This window comes from Ambystoma mexicanum, chromosome 8 (genome assembly GCF_040938575.1).
Source record: "Ambystoma mexicanum isolate Mex_15411 chromosome 8, UKY_AmexF1_1, whole genome shotgun sequence".
In the NCBI taxonomy this organism is placed as follows: Eukaryota; Metazoa; Chordata; class Amphibia; order Caudata; family Ambystomatidae; genus Ambystoma; species Ambystoma mexicanum.
Genome location: NC_090929.1, coordinates 1,052,907,784 through 1,052,928,299, shown reverse-complemented (window position 1 = coordinate 1,052,928,299; position 20,516 = coordinate 1,052,907,784). Strand labels below are relative to the sequence as shown.

The 20,516-nt window shown below is 46.7% G+C and overlaps 1 protein-coding gene across 1 annotated transcript in view; it reads left to right on the top strand.

The window, feature by feature from the left end:
- Positions 1 to 20,516, top strand: part of ZCCHC24 (zinc finger CCHC-type containing 24) — a 328,915-nt gene that overhangs the window by 92,164 nt on the left and 216,235 nt on the right. The gene's annotated exons all lie outside the window — the stretch shown is intronic.

The following is a 20,516-nucleotide window of genomic DNA, read 5'->3' as shown; positions in this document are numbered from 1 at the left end:
CTGGCAGTGGTGAGCCGAGGGCTACTTCCTCCTCAGCTTCCTCCCTCGCTGCCCATCGTCCATTTTATCTCGCCCGCGAGCAGCACGTGGCCGCGAGATTTGCTGAGATTTACAAACGGCCGCCTGCTAATAGGAAAGACGTTTTCAGGCGCGTTGAGGCTGAACTGATGTACGCGGCATAGGGGTTCCTGAATGTACAGCCCGGATGTACAGAGCCCCAAAAGCGTCCTCCTTCTGTGCCCTATGACTGCACTGAGCCCCCAAAGAGGTTTCTTTTTATCTTTAAAGATAATTTTATTGATGGAATAACTTCTAAGTGCCCAAACATTGCAGACCCCTCACTCCATCAGCCATCCTCCCAAACCAATCAATGGAATACGTTTTGTGACGTGACTAATAGTCAATTGCTACGTGAAGCTGCCTTGCAGGCCAACATTTATATAAATATAGATTTTTTTATTGGTTAAGTATTTTCACCTGTGTACAAAAAACACGTCTTTCAATTTTCTAAATATTAAAATGATTTATGATACACAAACATCAAGATCATATCTAATAACATTAAGCTAAACACTTCGACTTCGAATTCCAGACCCCAGCAACGCAGCACAGCCAAGAGCACAGTCCCCCTTCTCTGCTCTGGTACCATAGACTTTCCCTTCTCTACCTGAATGCTGCACAGAATTCCATAGTTGCCAGTTTCTGCTCCAAACTGCACTCGACACCAGTGTATAGGTCGAAGCAAGCAAGGACTAATAGGATCTGAGTGCCAGAACTTTTATTTATGCCGTTCAGAGTAACACTACTTTTTAAAATCATCTGCACTGTTCCAGAAATGTCCTTTAACTGCTAATGGAATGCCTTTAGTTTTACTTGAGACTGGCCCTTTGAAGCTAAGCACACCTTTTGGGGCCCCTTCTGCATTGATGAGCAGTGAAACATGTTTAAGAACAAAGAGCCTGATTCATTGAATGTTTTGCACGGTGCAAAGTGAGTTTGCACTGCCAACAAACACCCGATTCATGGAACAGTGCAAAGTGGCAAAAATACACTTTGCACTGCTCCATGAATCTGTGTAGAGCGGTGCAAAGTGATTTTTAGCAGTGCAAAGTGACTTTGCACCACAAAAGACACTTTGCACAGTTCCATGATTCAGGGTTTGAGTGGGCAGTGCTAACTCACTTTTCAGCAGTGCAAAGTCATTTTGCACCGTGCAAAAAATGCCATGATTCAGGCCCTTGTGGTATGTACTGCCTTCTAACTCCTGTCTGGGTGTGGATTGTGTGGCCGGAGGTTCACGCCCTGCTTAAAGGGGCACGTGTAGGAAGTATGCTATAAAAATGATAATTTACCTGTTCATACCATTGTCCAACTACGCTTTTGTTCTTAAAAGCCCTAGGAGAGCTTTGATGAGAAAAATAAATACCTTATTTTTGGATCTAAGTGTCCTTTTAGTATTAATGTGTGTCTTCTTTTTTTGCTGACTTACACTTGGGCACATGTATTGTTCCCATATCTAAACTAATCCTGGACCACTTTGAGTTATTATAATCATCTTTGCTAAACAGCGAGCTGGTGGCCGATCTCTTTCCTCGACTGGCTCCCTCCGTTGGAACAGCCTCCCCCTTCCTCTTCGCCTTGAGCGGATCGCCTCCATTTCCAGAAGCTCCTCAAGACTTTCCTTTTCACCTCCTCCTTCACCCCTCCCTCCTTTGCTAAAACCTCACAGTCGCTGCGATTGGTGACCAGGGCCCATATGTGTCCACCTGGGCCCTGGCCTCCCACTCCCAGTCGCCTTAAGCCTCCGCCCACTCCCAGCACTTGCCTCGGCGCCCATTGGCCTGTGATGTCACGGGCCTGCACTTATTTATTGGCAGTTGGCCACTCTTATCAAGTGATCTCTGCCCATCACTTGACAGTTGCTTGCAACTTACTCCATAGCGGTTCCCTCCGTGTTACTCCTAGCATTTACCCCCATCCCTCTCTGCACTTGCACGTTCTGAATGCTCACAAGGCCTAGTAGGACCGCCTCTCTCTCGCATTCTTATATTTGCCTCCTAGCCCCATGTTCCCTCCCTGTAGGCACAACACAATTTTCTTGATTTGTTAGTGCCTTACAAATGCACAATAAATAAATAAATAAACATTTCTCAGCCTCTGTTCAGGTTAGATCGGTAACTTTAACAAAATGAGTGTACTACATTAAAAGATTAGGGGCCCGATTCATGGAACTTTTAGCACGGTGCAAAAGTGGTGCAAAGTCACTTTGCACTGCAAAAATACACATTGCACCGCTCTGTGAATCAGGGTCTTTGAGGACCCCCTTCTTATGTCCATCCCGTTAGCCCACTATCCCCCAAGCACACCGACCCTTAGCACAGGTCGCTCCATGCCTGGGCGCCAGTGTGGCAGGCCGACTACCTTTTTTGTAGCACTTTGACCTCGACATTAGAGTGTTTCATGTTCTGCCTGCAGACTGCACTGTACAGAGTACCCTTCCTTAATCTTCATGCAAACTGTGCTATGCACCATAGAGTGGGTCTTCTCTGGGCGCAGACTGTATCGAACACCATTGAGTTTCCCTTCTCTGTCCTGAGGCTATACCAAGTACCCTCATTTTCCTGTCTCTTCTTCTCAGACAAATCTAGTGTCAATTATTTCTTGCTGCCAAATATGCAGCAGAGTGAGAACATGTTCCACCTCACGTGCTTCTTTTCCCTTCAATGTTCATGACTAGACACTGATTGGGGGGGGGGGCGAGGGCATCTGAGCTTAAATGTGCTTTTTCTTATACATTTACAAAACACTACGTGGCAGATTCTCAAAAAGGGGCGAAAGCGAAAGCAGCTCAGAGGGTGCACATTTTTTTACTTCCACTGCTTAAAAGAAATGAGCAGGTCACCTCATTCTCAAAGATGATTTCTTGTGGACTGTGAAGCAGTGCAAAAATGGGCTTGCAACCCCCCTTGCATACATTAGAGTCCGAAGCCCACCCTCGGGTCTATTGTAGTGCAGGCTCCCAGCAACCCCTTGGGTGCTGGGAGTGCATTGCACAATAAGACCCTATGAAAGTGCCATTGTTATGAAATGCTAGACAAAGTAAAACAGCATTTCTATTACTGTTTGAGGGACTGAAATGCAAATTGGGCAGCAGTGGTGCATATGGCTGCTGTCCCATTTAAAAAAAATGCACGAGAGGGTCAGAAATGACCCTCTCATGCATTGCACATCGCCCTGCACCTGTTCGAAACCAAACAGGCGCATGGGACTGCCTTTCCTTTCTGCACATTTTAAAGTACATACCGTTTCTGAATTTGGGAGGCACTTTAAAATGTACAAAAATGCTCCCTTATTTGTGCAAATGTGTAAAGCGTGGACAGTGGGGTCACATGGGCATCTGCACACGCGGATCCTATTTCTTGGTGCAAGTAACAGGGGTTGCAGGAGCTAAAACTAGATCCTGGGTGTCGGGCATCGCCTAGAAGGCAGCTAGCAGAAGCTACCACCAGAGAGCCAGGAGCTAGTACATACCATACCAAATCTACTTTTATGTGCAATACAAACTCTAACCCTTTGTTCAGTATATGCAATCCACGATGCTTTAAATGCTTCTTCATACATATTGCCAAATACAGAAAGTTATGACACAAAGGTATGCTTGAATGACACCAGTTGGCCTCTGGCGCCAAAGGTCGCTCTTGATCGATGTTGGTGCCAAGCTAACCAGGCCTCCAGGCATAGTTAGCTCTGTGGCAACGCGCGGGTCTTGGAAGCAAGACCACACTGAGCAAACAGGTTTGAATTCTTCGACCCGCACTTGATAAAAAAAAAAACGCATTATAAATAACTTACCCGTACACAATGGAACTAGCGCCTAGATACCTACGGGTTATGGGCGCTGTAAATAAATAAAAAAATTGAAGTAGGCACTAAATAGCTCCTAGCAATTTTGAACCCTGAAGTAATGAGATGCTCTAGCGTATCTCCTCACGAAGTCCTAGCGTCTTTTTCTTCGAGAATCTGTCCATATGGATTCATGAAACATGACCGTCATCTATGTACCACTGTCCTGTGGCTCTGGCCATCCCTTGTTCCATAGGGTATGACGTCCACTAAGAGGCAACTGGGACACATGCAATATACTGGCACCTAGAGGTCACCACCGGCATTCTTGATCTGCAATGTTTTGGCCACCCGTCACCAAGTACTTTGATTGGCCAAGGTAAGCCCGCGTTCCCCAAACTAAGCGACGGCACTGAAAGTTTGTTGGCAGCAGCTGCCCCTGTCGTGTCGATGGACTTCCATGTGTCACTGAAAGCAGGAGGCATCGGAGCCAACAGTTGTTTGGAAAAGGTTTCAAGGGCAGCTGGGATCCGCACAGCTGCCAGGGTGTTTAATATCTGCCGGTGTGAGAGTGCAGGGCGGTTCTTTTTCAGAGCAGAGGGTGGTTGTAAGGAAGTGTCTGATTTCCCACATGACACACATCGATATTGTGGACAGATGTGGACAGCCAGGCCCATTCTGTTTTCCCCCCCAATGCCCCCGCCTCTTGGGGCACTGTGGATCCCCCTTGTTGTGGGGGGACTCAGCACTCACCAGTGCCCACGCATACCATGAAACACAGAGCCACCGTCATGTTCAACCTTTCTTTATTCCTCCTACCTCTTGACTGCCGCTTCCCTTCCCTTGCTCCTCCCCTTCCTCCTGCCTCCCGCTCCCTCCCATAGTCCTGGGCTTCCTTCTTAAAGGGGCTCTGTCCTTTTTCCACTTACAACACCCCTGAGTATTTAACTCTCTTTGGTCCCATACTATGAATATTGACCAGTATTCATCTCATATATTCACACATTCAACAACTTGGAAGATCACACAGAAAGGGTTCGATGTACTGTCTACCGTAGGGAAACCAATTGAAACCATTGGTAGCAAGAAGGGGCTAGGGTTTACTGGGAGGGTCATTATTATTATTATTATTATTATTGTTGTGTTTATTGTATGCGGACCTAGCTTTGAGAAGCAGCAGATCGCGTTACAGAGGTGTACAACAATAGAGATCCATAACAGAGCGCTTTACAGAGGAATACAACAGTACAGATGCATAATGGAGCGGTTTACAGCGGTATACAAAATTACAGATCCATAACAGAGCGCTTTAAACAGGTATACAACAATACAGATCCATAACAGAGCGCTTTAAACAGGTATACAACAATACAGATCCATAACAGAGTGCTTTACAGAGGAATACAACAGTATAGATCCATAACAGAGCACTTTACAGAGGAATACAACAGTACAGATGCATAATGGAGCGGTTTACAGAGGTATACAAAATTACAGATCCATAACAGAGCGCTTTACACAGGTATACAACAATACAGATCCATAACAGAGCGCTTTACAGAGGAATACAATAGTATAGATCCATAACAGAGCGCTTTACACAGGTATGCAACAATACAGATCCATAACAGAGTGCTTTAGAGAGGAATACAACAGTATAGATCCATAACAGAGCACTTTACAGAGGAATACAACAGTACAGGTGCATAATGGAGCGCTTTACAGAGGTATACAATATTACAGATCCATAACACAACGCTTCACACAGGTATACAACAATACAGATCCATAACAGAGCGCTTTACAGAGGAATACAACCGTACAGATGCATAACGGAGCGCTTTAGAGGTATCCAACAGTACAGATCCATAACAGAGTGCTTTACACAGGGATACAAGAATACAGATGCATAACGGAGCGCTTTTCAGAGGCATACAACAGTACAGATGCATAACGGAGCGCTTTTCAGAGGTAACAACGGAACCGATATACAGCAGGAGGTGGGAGACAGGGGCACAGTGAGGGGTACAGCTGTGGTGGGAAGAAGAGGGGCGGGCGGCGTCTAGCGAGTCAGGTGGTGCGAGGGGCAATGTGATGGCCTAGGTGTGCAGGCGGAGAGATTCCTTGAAGAGGTGGGTCTTGAGTTCTTTTCTGAATTGTAGGAACGTGGGGGCGAGTTGGATGCTGACGGGGAGGAGGTTCCATAGCCTTGGGGTGTGGGCAGAGAAGGCTTGCTTTACTTTGCTAGTTCTGCTTGTGTCCCCCCACAAGAGATGTGCAACCTTACAAGTCTTGCAGCTTTTGTGTAAAGAGCGCCCCCTCTCCCGACAACTCTAGCTTAGTCCTTAGGTGCAGAAAGCAAAAGAGATAAGTCCAGCACAGGGAAGGTGCTTGGGGTGGAGTGGAATGAACCTTACAAGAGTCTAGTGCTGACTTAAGGGGCACCCTATCTTCATACCACCAGTGGAAGCCGAAAGGTGTGGGGGTCTGCCAGTAGGGCAGGAACCGAGTTGGGGACTCAGTTGAGAAATGACCAATAGAACCCCAGCATCCCTTGAGACCCCATTGAAAGAACAGTGTTTCAAGGCTGCTGGGACTTCCCAGATTCCCTCTCGTAGCCCCAGGGTCCCAGCACCATCTGAATAGCACACTGATGCACCTTTTTATTATTGTAGCTGACGGAACCATGTCGTTTCCAAGCGCTGCATCATGGTGAATTGTCTCAAAGTGCTCAGAAGCATTCCGAAGGTAGCATGTTGGCACTATACAAAAATCCCAAAGCAAGCAACAACAAAAAACGTTCTCTCCCGGACGTGGACAGAATTATGAAAAGGACTTGACGACAGACTGCGCTGGGTGAGCAGGCCCGCAACAGCATCACAGGATCTGGGGATAGGGAGTGGGTAGAACCTGACATTTGGGTTACATCACAAATGTTAACCATTCGCAGGTGGGTTCGAGCCAACCAAAAACTCACTTGCAATCAGACACACTGTGGGTGATGGTAGCTTAGGCCCCCTAGTCGGAATTTCCCAAGATCCTCTGCAGAATCTCTCAGGCATGTCAGGGTTTCCCATGCCACTAAAGACTGCCCTTATAAAGATTCTCTGCTACCTTTTATGGAACCCGTTTGCATTCTATGGGAGAAGCATTCCTTGTGCTTACATTTCTCTGGCTTTTATTGGACGCCTCCGTTTCCTATGGGCGAGAGGTCATTCCAAAAACCGAGGCATGTGCCGCCGGGGCGCAGTCCAGGGCATTGAATTATGTGCGGGGAATAATCTCCCCATGAAATGCATCTGCCCCTTCACTTGCATTGTGCTCTCTAAACTGTAAGAAGGCAGCGTTATAAACACAACATTGAAGCCCATCTGTGACCCATAAAAGGACTGGTGTTAGGGTATTTGGCACTGGCTCACAGGAGTAAGAACGTTTCTGATAAAACAAGTTGCTGATCTTTTTTTCCAAATCTTTATTGATATGAGAAATAGTACAAAAAGACGAGAACATCAAAACTGCATTCAGTCTTTAAAGGCCAGGAAACACTGTAATGCTATATCTTAGGATTTTGTGAGGGCGACATATTTTAGTACTTAGAGGGCCTGATTTACAAAAACATTTTCAATGAGATTTTTCCATTGAAAAACGTTTTTGTAAATCAGGCCCTCTAAGTACTAAGATATGTCGCCCTCACAAAATCCTAAAATGTAGCATTACAATATCATGATAGGGACTATGCACTGTCGCCCAGGCTCCACAAAACCAGTACCTGGTAATGCAGGTAGGTTCCCACAAGCCAACGTATCTGTCTCCGTCTCACAACCACGTAAGCAGGGTATCAGGTAATAACATCGCCATAGATATGGTCGCCGTAAATAATCTCGCCGGGAAAATGTTGTGGCGATATTATTTGGGTGACCATATATATGGGGACAGGGGCAAAAAAAAAAGTAAAAAAAAAAAAAAGTTTAGGGGTTGCGGGGGTGTCCCCCGCATGTTCCATGCAATAATGTCACCACAAAAAACTGCAATTTTTCGGGGATATTTTTGCATGGCGAGATTTTTGTGGCGACATTATTACATGGAACCATAAGCAGGCGTCACAAACAGGAGTCTAGAAACGTCCTGCGTCGTTCCCCAATAACTCCTCATTCCCTTCTGTAGGGTACGTCACTTTTTCCAAAGCCATCAGAGGGCCCATTTCTTAAATCCAAGTATCAACGTTTAGATTGTTTGATCATTATTTCCAATTCCGAAGGATAAACCTCCCACCCCTCAACTACCAAAACCCTTTTCACCCATAACGATCTTGCCCAATGTAGCGAGTCAAGCTTGTCGCGAAGTAGAACAAAATGAGTCTTGCATGAAACTTCAGGTCAAGGTAAGTATATCAAGACCCCTGGTCTCCTGATTAATAATCCAGGCACTTCCCTGTTTGACCTGCCCAGTGACCGAACATTTAGGGCAGGGATCGAAATTAAGATTGGATAAGCAGCAGCTAAAAGCAGCTCCTGGGTATACAGCATTAACCAGTGACCAGGAGCTACCACTGGGGAACCAGTAGATTGTACACAAGGTCCCTCCCCCAAATCCAACTTAACCATAAAACACAAACCTATAATTATGTCCATTATTTATGATCCCTTGTGCTTTAAATGTTGCATAGCTGTATCCTAATATTTATCAATTGTCTCAAACGCACAGAGTTAACTTCACTTCACGTAGGTGTGTTTGTTAACCATCAGTTGGCCTGGGGAGCCAAAAGTAGCTCGTGGTAACTGTTGGTGTCAAGCTAACCAGGAACTTCTTAGCTACAAGCAGGAGTGAAATAGCCCCCAGCTCCCCTCAAGTTCGAACCCACTTAGGGGTTTGTCTAGCCCACCACCAAGGACACAGGCCTCCCCAGGAGCCTCCCAAATGACTGCAGTGCCACAGTCATCGCAAAACGAAAAGGTAGCAGAGCTAGTGCCTGGCCATCCTGACCAATACCAGCGGCACGCCCACAGCTAACCTACCCACCGTTTCACTATCTTACCATCTTACACTACATACACAGATCCCCACTCACACTGCAGCCTTATGTCTTCTAGCACCCTAATACTACAGTAAAAGCCAGAGAGGCACTAAGAGCTACTTTTGCTCTTATCACATTTCAGGGGGATAGCTCAGCAGCAACGTGCTCGCCTTGGAAGCAAGATGACACAGAGCAACACAGGTTCCATCCCTGGGTCCGCGCTAAGAAACCTCTGGGTATTAAGCGCGTTATAAATAACCTATCATATCATATCATGCCCTCATTGTTCAAGACCAGAGGCTCTCCTTGTATCCCAGCACTAGCAGCCAGTCAACCTTGGGCTCTTCCCTCTGGATAGACACTCAAGTGTCACCACTGCAAACCACACAATGACATGCCGGCACACAGCGCTCGGTATTTCCTGCCTATATTCATCAGCACCTCAGATTTTACCCATGCCTCTCCCTCTTGCCCCACCCACACTCCTCCTCGACACAGTTTTCTGCGTTGGAGTATTTATGAAAGTGGATAGAAACTGCAGAATTTCTACTAGTTAAATAAGATTAACAATTGAAACCGATCAACACTATTGCATAGCCAATCACCACAACGGAAGAGAGTCAAGTGATTTTTTTTTTTCCCTCTGGAGAAGTTAAGTATGTTTCCAAAACCCCACATGCCCACAACTGGATACAGTAGAAACCATTTGCAAGTGGCTCATTGAAAGTTTAATCCGAGTAGATAATGTTGAGATAGTTCACAGCTGCGGGTCTGCTCACCATGGCCTGGCCTGACACTCCATATTTGCTTCTTTATCTGCCTGTTCAGGGATATTGCAACATTTTCATTACAGATATTGAAAATGCTTGTCCATCTGTCGGACCTTTTTAAAGTGGGAAGTTCTGATCTCTTAATGAGCCATAGTTATTATCCGATTGGTCAATAAAGCCTTGACGAGCAAGGAGGCCTCTGATTGGTTGGGCCTCGTGCGTCAGCAGAACTATCCATTAATATACGTACACAGGCACAATGAGGTAATTGAGGGCGCATTCTACTGAAATGTTGCCGGGCTCCCACTCGAGGACACATGGCAGCTCTGGTGGGGGAAGAGCCCCTGGCCATGCCCAGGAGCGGGCATTTTAACACTCTGCCTTTTTTTATTCCCCTTGTGAATGGCTACAGAAGGCCGGTTCTATCGACAGGCAAGTGGTCCAAGGCTAAGGACAGGCCCAGGGGACAGAGTGCATGCATCCATCTACCTGTTGGGCAGCTGAGTACAATGTGGCTAGCCTAGCCTAGCCGCTCTTGGGGCCTGAGATAGACAACTTATAAGCAGGGCACAAGTCAGGGGTGCACAGGGGTGGATGACAACCAGGGTCGGACTGGGGTATAAAATTGTCTCGGGCACCAATGAAAAAGTGAACCTCAGTTACAAATGGCAATTCATTCCTTTTGTGACAGCCAGTGTGAACAGTACCCAAGAGGGCGTTGTATTCAGTAACACTGGTCAAAACTACTAGCTGCATAACTTATTAAACTGGCCCACTTTGACTAAAAAAAACGGCGCACACTAGCATTTTGCGTTTTTTGATTGGGGCATTGTCCTATTGCCCTATAGGCCAGTCCGAGCCTGATGACAACTGCTCATTTTTTTCAGAGGGAGGACGCCTCCCCCCCACTCCCTCCTCCTCCCCACACCCTCCTTCCCGTTTGGTGTTTTTGAGGACGGCAGCAAAAAAAAATGGTTTGTTGCTTTTTTTATTAAATTAATGGTTTAGTAACAATGTTCATGCTACAAACAGAGCGGAAGTCAGGATTCGAACCCAGCTGTCGTTAGCCCAGGGACTTATCCACTAGACCACATGAAAGTGGGATCCAAGGGTGTCTCATATTGGGATTTTGCTCTGTAGGGGATCCTTTTTGTGTGTAGATAATGGGTTTGAAAGTGCACCTTTTATACTTTGCCAGCAATGTTATAGGGCCATCTCGTTGACCCGTTTTCTGAAAGGCAAATGCTCATTTGTCCTGTGCACTTTGTTCTATTAGGAAAGGCCAATTGCATGTAATTTACATAATTTTCTTTAACATATGTTCACTTCCTGCAATGCCACCTCCCATTTGTTAAGACTGTGCCCTGCTCAGCGGGGCGGTACCAGTGGTCGAAGTGTATGGAAAGAAGTAGTGGAAGAACTATGTTCCCTACTGGCCTGAACCAATCCCCACAAACCCCATCCCTATGCCCCCTCCCACGCACAATACAAACCCGAAAACACATGCGCCTGCTGTTTAGGGGAACGTTCAGTGCAGTGCACTGTAAGTGCAAGTTTCAACTTGTTTCTATACTTTTATTTTAAAAAGAAACCATTCTGGAACGGTTTCCTTTTAACATAAAAGTATAGGAACGGTAAAACTTAATTAAAAGAAGCAGAGGAGCACCGCTCCCGACCGTTCCCGCCCACTTCGACCACTGGGTACTGGCACTGTAATGGGCTTCTCTGCTATAATCACAGCTACCGCTGGTAAGTGAGGGCAACAAGGGCCCATGTGGGAATTAGATGCAGTTACCGAGGGTGGGGGGGGGGTCTTGTTCTCTTCGAGCATAGCCTATATGCCAACATTTCAGATCAAGCAAGTGGGGATATTTTTGAGATTAAAGTGGAAGACTTGCATTTGCCCGCTGACTGGCATTGTGGCGAGGGAAATTTTCAGAGGCAGAAAGTACAACTTTATGAAAAATAGCTACATTTTTTACTAAAAAGTCGTGAATCACCTATCTAAATAGGTTGGTATGGGATGAAAGCCGCAATCGACTGAAAAGGCTGTAAAAAAAAAAGGGACAGCCCACTTTCAAATCATTCCTGCTATTGGCTTAGACACCAGCAGGTCAGTTGCTGGTGCAAGGAGGCATTTAACTCGTCCTGAGGAAATGTTGGGTAGCTTTCATCTATAAGGAATAAGGCACTGTTTTTAGTGGGGGTCAGGAGCAGGGATGGGCTGGCCGATAGGGACCTCTAGAGATTTCCCAGGAGGCCTCTGCACCCTGGCACTTGGGCCGCTTGTGTGGTAACCTATTTTATTTCCAAATGTGCTCATAGGAAAAGGGCTGGACTTGCTGAAAATGTGTAATATGGGGCCACTTTGAAAATTATTTCCAGGGCTCGTTTGGTTCCCATTTCGCTCCTAGTCTGGAGTTGGGACATTTACTCCTACTCAAATGCAGTACAGAAATAAGAAAGCTGATAGGAGCCTTTGCCCAGAAACTACCTGCCCCCCCCCTCCCCACCCCACATACTCACAGCATATGTAGCAGGGAGCCGTGGTTGCTGAGTTAGGCCTGGAGATAAGAGGCCAGGCCAAGCACCTATGGCATGCATGTTCTCCCCCCCCCCCCGCCCCAGCTTCTGGAGCTTCAAAGTCCTCGAGCCGTGGCTCACAGTTGACCTCGTGAAGATCATGCGTTTTTATTTGGCAAAGTGTTGAGGAAAGTAAATTCACTGAGCCCACAAGTATTTCACTGTGTCGACAGCGACACTGCAGTCCCTGCTTCAAATGAATACAGCGACTGATTCCCTGTGGCGAAGTGACTTGTTTTAGCCCTGCAAAAACCCCTCTTGAGCAGGGAAACCTCATGGCCCCAAGGCCCTCACCCTTGTGCGCGCAGCTGCTCTCCCCCTGCTGTGCCATGTGATTATTATGACATGTCAGAGCTGGGACTCGAGGGCCGTGCACCGTCTGCAGGAAGGTAAACAAACCAGTGGGCGGGGATTATTTAGGCTAGTGGCAGCTCAGTGAGCACTTCCAGTTGCACTTTGTGACACAGGAAGGTATAAAAGGAAGGCCCCCTGATTCTAGTAACCGCAAAGGTCGGTTTTTTAAAGGTATCTTGCGGACTGAGGTGGAATGGAGGCGGGGAGAGGGGGGGAGTTTGTAACAGGTTTACATTGAGGTGCTTTGTTAGAGCTGCGTGTCAGTTTATGTCTGTAAGTGGACTTAGCTATGTTCGATCAGATATGTAATAGTCTGCATTCGTCTTGGGAGGATAGCCCAGGGGCCTCTGGGTGTTAAGCGTGTTATAAATAACCTATCACATCATCCACATTTTGGAAATAACCTATATTAGTGCTTTTACTTGGGGCACTCCTCATGAGAATATTTTTGTTAATGATGATGTTGGGTGCGTAAGAAAGAACAAATCCTTCTTATTAGGATTTTTCCTAATATCCCAGCCCACTCGTGTAAGTGGCCAATGAGGATCACGTGATCTATTGCCTTACGTGGAACGTGAAATGTGGGTCTGGCGAAGTGAAAGATGGTCTTTGATGTTGACCAGGTGGACCCCTGGCCAGTTTTAAGGCCAATGGCTGACGGTGAAGCAAGCAGTGGGGTTTGGCTACACATGAGAAACATTGGCACAGTGCCCCTTACGAACTCAGCTATGCACCCATAGGTAAGTGAACCTGCGAGCACATTAGTCAGACCCTGTGCACGGGGCAGCGATACTGGAGCGTTCACTGGAATGTGGGTGTACGCATGCTCCAGCTCTGGTCCTCGAGAACAACAATTAGGCCATGCTTTCAGGATAACCAATGAAAATGTAAATAAGTCCCTTTTTGATTCAATACATTTACATTTTTGTCGCAAGATCCTTCAAAAATTGACTGTATTTCGCTCTCTAGGACCAGCCTCATAGACTCAAGGACCAAGGAACCCTGAGTGCCGCAGTGACCGAGTGGCCCTCACTGGCAGTCGCCTATACTTGGGGGAGGGAGAGTAAAGCAGGAGCTCTGAATGTCATAGCTGTGTGCCCATGGGTGAGTAAGAAGAATTCACTGGGAGAAAGAAGTGGGCTTTGGGTAGAGACTTAATACGCTGTAGTGAATTGCCACAGGGCGCACACACATGCGAGCTAACAGAACCTCAAAAAACAAGTAGAATCCCCCAACCGGCTAGTACAATGTCTGGGAGTGACCCCTAAACTCACATAAATAACAAAAGCACAAAAATGCACTTAAAGAGGATCTGTGTGTGTATTGTCACAAGCAATGCCTTTGAACCAATAAGTACATCTGCCTACGCCCCAAAACTATGGAACCACCTCCCCGGCAGCATCAGACTCGCCCCCACGCTCCTACAATTCACAAAATAACTCAACACCCACCTCTTCAAGGAATCTCTCCTCCTCAACACTTAGGCCATCATATCGCCCCTCGCACCACCTGACTCGCTAGACGCCGCCCGCCCCTCTATTCCTTGCCACATGGTACAGCTGTACCCCATTTAAGAGGGGAGGTCGAACTATGCCCCCTGTCCTGGAAGACACTCCGACCAAAAGAAGAACGAAAGACAATATGGCCACCGAACGTACGCATTTGCACCAATTCCCACTGCACCCACAATGAACAAGTACCAGGAGAAATACCCTCTCAGCTGACCCTACAACCCAGGGGCAGTACGAACACTACCTAAAGTGGATGAAGATTCACAAGACGGAGCCGGTGACGGCTATATGAACAGAATCGACTAAAGCGCTGAGAAGCCATGCTACAAGTCGTTAGAGACACCATGACGACCTAGCAGCATCAGACATGAAGAATATGTGCCATCACACATTCGGGACACCCACACATCCAAATACACAGAGAACACATGCGTACACTTCTATGAGATAGAGGACAGTGACATGCGCATACTCTGCACGTTTATTGTTTTGCCATTAGCTTATCGCAGCAACGCAGAAACCGCATAGAAGCAAGACCATGTGTGAATGCTTGCAGATGCTTACATGCAAATAACCCTACGGAATGGCAGGAGTACTCGAGGGACCTGACCAAGCCATAACTCACTAACCTTTGGATACTATAGGAAAGCACAAGCAGTAGAAACCAGACACCGGCAGAACCACCGCGTGAGGAATGAGGCCACCGCCAAGTTTGCAATGTTACGAGGAACATTCCTTCCCCTGAACCGAAGTAACACCGGCGGCAGAGGTGCATAATTCTCAACAAAATACAGCATCATTCAGAGCTTCAGAGCTCATGAACACTGTCTCTGGACACGTGACCCAGCCGAGCTGAGAGTGAGTCAAGAAGTGGTGGCTGGAAAGCGCAGGATTCCAACAACAGAGTTAGGTTTAATACCAAAGTAGGAACCAATTGCATTCCCTAACTGTTAAACAAGTCTTTGTAGCACAAACAACAACGGCTGTTTGGGAGAAAAAATTAGTGCAGTATTTACTTTTATATGGATTGACCATCAGTTGGAGAAAAATGCCCTGGCTGTCCCTTGCGGAAGAACACCCTGTCCCTGACAGGAGTGCCTGGCCCTAGGTGACGGATGGTGCACCGCCTATCTTATAGCGATAGGAAAGGAGGAACTGTCCCTCAACCCTATTGTTCAATTTCATTCCATACACTTTTTTTCATAATTAAAAGAAAGCATAGAGCAAACCATTCACATTGTGTATACGTTTTTCGTAGGCCGACAGGACTAGTTATTAGATATTGCCAGACTCACAAATGAAATGGAAATTTGCTTTTAAACTTGGGGATTTCTGCTTTTATTCACCCAAAAGTTGTCTGTTGCTATGCTTTATAAAAAAGCCCGTCCGATCAGGGCTACCTTAAAAGGCTCACATACCCCCCTTGGTTTTTTGGGATATAAGACAGGTCACGAGAGCACTCGTGACCTCAAGGTTGGTCGGTTTTGATGGCAAATCTAATTTTGTGCCATCTTCTTCAGGACCAATAGTTTGACAAAGGTGATTCCAGTTTTAGCATCTTTCTGTATATGACAGATCAGGCGGACCCATCCATCTCGAAAAAATGTTGCTTGTAGAGCAAGGTGGACTACGTAATTGTGGATCAGGATGCTTCGTAGTGTGCAAATCCCAGGCTGGGTGATTGTTACGTGATCTAGTGGTGTGCTCGTCGGAGTGTCTGTTCCCCAGTGACGCTGGAAAGCCTTTTCTCCAACTGATGTTCAAAATCCATGTAAGAGTAACTACTGCACTAATTTCTTCTCCCAAAGGGCTGGAAGCGCAGCCATCTCATGGACCACGACAGTGACCTGCAACAAAATTGTTACAGCCCAGCCGTAGTTGTACGATGGGAAGGGGGCACTCACACGGCAATAATGGTCTACACACAGTTACATCGCAGACACATAGTTGCACATAGCACCGTGAACAGGTGCAGTCCGAGCTGGGAATTGATTTTGTCCCAGGCCTGGGGGCTCACCGCTCAGCCAATCACAGCTTATGGCCCTAGGGGTGGGTTGCTGGGGCCAGCGACCAACCATTGGGTCCACATACTATAACAATTAGTAAATAACAATTTTCTGGGATGGACCAGGCCTGACACCTGACATAGCCATGTCCAATCCAATAACCCCCATAAGGGATGCTATAGGGGAACAACCACTCACTATCCAGAGTGGAGTTAGGTTTTTGGAGAAGTTTCCAGGGCGTGACGTTCTCATGACACAACTGGCCTGCGAACAAGAGTTCTTTGAGCTATGCATGGAATCGCCTCAGAGTAGCTGATCCCTGCGGTTTGTTGGTTGTAATAAACCTCAGTTGAACTTGCTACTTGTCTGGAATTGCGTTCCTTTTGGGATTGGGAAGGAGTTAGGCCTTCCATGAGTTTGATATCCACAAACTCCTAGCAACCCGCCCTGCTTGCCTGGGAGTTCTATATCCTATCCCCCGGTGTACATCTGTTCTGTTGCAACCTCTGAAAAAGTGCTGCGTTATGTACCTGTGCTGTTGTATACCTCTGTAAGTCGCTCTGTTGCATATCTATGTTGTTGTGTACCTCTGTAAAGCGCTCTGTTGCTTCTCGTAGCTAGGTCCGTGCTCAAATACCATAATACTAATAAATAAAGTCAAACTAGGTCTAGTTGTCTGGAAACTGGCAGTCAATAATGCCCCCTCTCTTGCCCTAACTTACAAATGCACCTTAAAGTCATTGCATCAAAGTTCCATCGAAGTTCTCGGGACTAAAGGACACATCAGAGCACTGCAGCGAGACAACGCCCAGCAATGAATCTGCATTAAAGTACAAGCTAGCAGAGCAGCTCTGTTTCCATTTTGCTAGAACGTGGGCTTCTAATCCACGAGTCTCAGATAGGGCTAGTCCAGGGATTGATTCATAATTGAACGGTTCACTAAGGACCGTGCACAATGAGTCCTCCTGGGCTCTATCCGTGCTCCAGCCTCCTTGACTACTCAATTGTGCATACTCAGATCCAACAAAATCCGCCAGCCTCCATTGTGTGTGGTCATGGCTTCCTCCATTGTGCTGCTGGGGCAGCAGCAGCAACAATATAACTTATGTCACTAAGTCCATGAGGGCATATCTTTACCTCCAGAACACTGCTGCGCACCCCACTCTATGTAGCACTTGCGTACAGGTAACCAGCACTAAGTGGAGCCACACCATAGCACCATCTATGCATCACAGAGCACTGGTCCACTTGTCTGTATGGACCAGAGCTTGAAGTGAACGGGAATGGTCGGGAGCAGAGTTCCACTAATTTGATTATTTTCGGTTTACCATCCCTCTACTTTTTCCGACCATATTCACCATTATATATAGAGGATTTGTCCATTCATGTCCTTGTGCAAGTTCAAAGTTGTAATAGGAGCCTTAGTTACTAGTCACTTAGACATTGCAGTGCCCTGTCCTCAACAGCTTGTCACATGTTACACTAAGCTTCCACCTACCCTCTCCCCTGCCGAGACCACCGTTCCACTTCTACCACTGGTATGCACACATGCAAATGTAGTAGCAGTAGCACTCAAACAGGCCACATTCACCACTGTCCTTTATGTATCTGTTTACACTACATTTATAAGGCAAAGGCGCCTCTGTGAACGCAGTCACTTTGCGGCATACCTTTGCTGTGAGCCCTGGGGATAGGGGGCTGTTTATGAACTTCTTCCTTTACTGCAAACGTAGACATGGAGCTTCAACAACACAATATCCAAGTATTAACAAAGAAGTGATAAGGCTGCAACCCAACTCTGCACCACTCCCTCTGTTGAGTTGGGCTCTGTTGCAGTCTAGCTAGGCCTGTGATCGTAGATTGGTTCATCCAAGTCAATTAATTCGTAGTAATTCACTTTGATGCATTTCCTTTGTTTTTTCGGTTTGTTTTTATATATTTTTTGTTTTATGGGGTTCCCCCCACACACCACCCTTACACAGCTCACCCCCACCCCCATTCTACTGCCTCAATCTAAGTAAACATGTGCCTTTACCCCTTTTTAAAAAAATCAAAGGTCAAATGGAAAATCCTGTGAATTAGGACCTTCGAAATGCTGCTTTCCTCTTCCTCCAAGCGGCAATAGCTTCAGAAAATAACACCATGTTAAAACTGCATTCGTCGATTTTACTAGATTCCTTTTAAGTGAACATTATTTATAATGCGTTATTGTGGCAATAAAACCCGAGGCGGCGGGCCAATACCACCCCAGGAAGAAAAAAGTAAGTGGGGTTGGGAGGGAGGAGAGGGGATAGTTTGCAATGGGAGGAGGCAGGGCGGTGGAGGAAAAGAAAATGTACCCGAGTCCCCGGCGGGGGACGAAGGCAGCCTCCAGCCATGTGGAGGCTCGAAGCGGGGATTGCCCCGTTTCGAGCCTCCTCAGCTTCGAGCCTCCTCATTGGCTAAGGGGCTGCCACGCCCCCCACCGAGAACCAAAGGCACGTACAGCGTGCAAGGGATTCCCGGCCAGGTAATGCCCAGGCAAGGGCCAATCGGAATGCATGTTACATTCTGGTTGACCCTCGCCGGGTACTAATTTTACTTTATTATTTTAACTGTGCATTGAAATACCATTTCTACTTTGGCTCATAACTGTTTTAATAATCTTTAGAACAAAAATATTGATTTACTGGTGTTCCTATAGTAGGGCAAGCTTTCTGGTACATTCTTATTTGCAGACTCATTTTCAATGAGGCGGTATTTCACGTGTCGCCTCATTCTGCTAAACTGACTAGATGGTGGAGGGGCACATAGCCTCCGTCTTGTCAGTGCTTTTCATTGTATGCCTTCATTAGATTTTCCTGCAGGCGTACAATATGTGGAATTCGCTTCGGTTTTGCACCTGGTCATGACGGGCTGTATCCCATAGGAGTCCGTTGTAAACACCAGCTGCAAGGCGTATTTGCAGGTGTTTTTTTTTACATTTCCATAAAATGGCGTCAAAAAATTCAAGATTAAAAGTCAATTTGCCTGGCTTTTACTCTTTCCTTTTCTACTCCGCCCCGCGGACATTTAAAATCAGTGGTCGAAGTGGGCGGGAGCGGTCGGGAGCGGTGCTCCTCTACTTCTTTTAATTAAGTTTTACAGTTCCTATATTTTTATTTTAAAAAGAAACCGTTCCGGAATGGTACCGTTTTAAAATAAAAGTGTAGAAGAAGTTGAAACGTTAACTTTGAGTACACTGCAATGACCGTTCCCCTAAACAGCAGGAGCATGTGTTTTGGGGTTTGTATTGTGCCGTGGAGTGTGCGTGGCGATCGGGTTTGTGGGGAGCCGTGCAGCCCAGTAGGGAATATAGTTCCACTACTTCTTTTAGTACGCTTTGACCACTGTTTAAAATTGCATGCAGTGGACCCAACAGCACGTAATGGGTAACGTTGGTTGTCCACCGCATGCAAATTACGAATTTTAGAAAGTAAGGAGGAAGACGACTAAAGGATAGTAGGAGTAGCACAGCCACAGGTGGTACAGGTGGTACACGTTGCACGTCTATTGCGGGTGTGAGACGTAGGGTAGCTGTCACTTTCTCTTTGGGGATTGTTGGATCACAGTGTTCAGAAGCATCAGGCGATGGTTATATCACTGAAGACATTGGAGCGGGGTTGGAGGGCATCGAAGCACAGTGGGCCAAGAGTCACATCCAGCGACAAAATCTGCTGACCAGTGGACAATCTACAAACACAGGTGTGCTCACTGGAAATGTGGTGTAAACTTCTCACATGTTGACCGTCACTCTCTAACAAAATAAAAGATGTGATGGCTGGAAGGTTTAGAGTTAATCAGGCTTTGGTTGCCTGTGGTCTCGTGGCATAGACGGTAAAAGCGGAAGGCCCTATGCCAGGCATGGGCAGTCTCTGTTCTAGCTGTCACCTACATTTTAACTGGCTTTAAAGGTGTAGACTGGATGGCTTTAAAGGTGTAGACTGGATGGTCTGCATCCCGCTACAAAGCCCTTTATTTTCCCACCACCCTCTTTGCGGTCTGCCAACGTTCCCCCAACCTCCAAGAGGGCCAGTAGACAGCCCCTCTCCACTCTATGGCCCAGCAGACAAGAACCTGCAGGTTGCATTGACCCCTTCTCAGTGCAGGGAATTGTCCAGAACATGACAGAGAGGGACTCCAGCAAAACACGTCTTCCTGGAACAGAGCTCCATCTTGACACCCTGTCCTGAGACTAAGGGGCTTGTCCACGACTCTCGCACCCACACAACAACAATCGAGTAACTTTCAGTAGATTCTTGCAGCACTGCAGAATCCTGAAAGCGGTCTGCTCAGAAAACAGGAAGTATCTGTCCTGAAGCTGAGTTATCACATGCAAGACAACTCTCGCTTAAAAAGACACTTTCAGTAGACTCGGCATGAGCAACTGCATGCAGAACCTGTTGTAGTTGTCCAG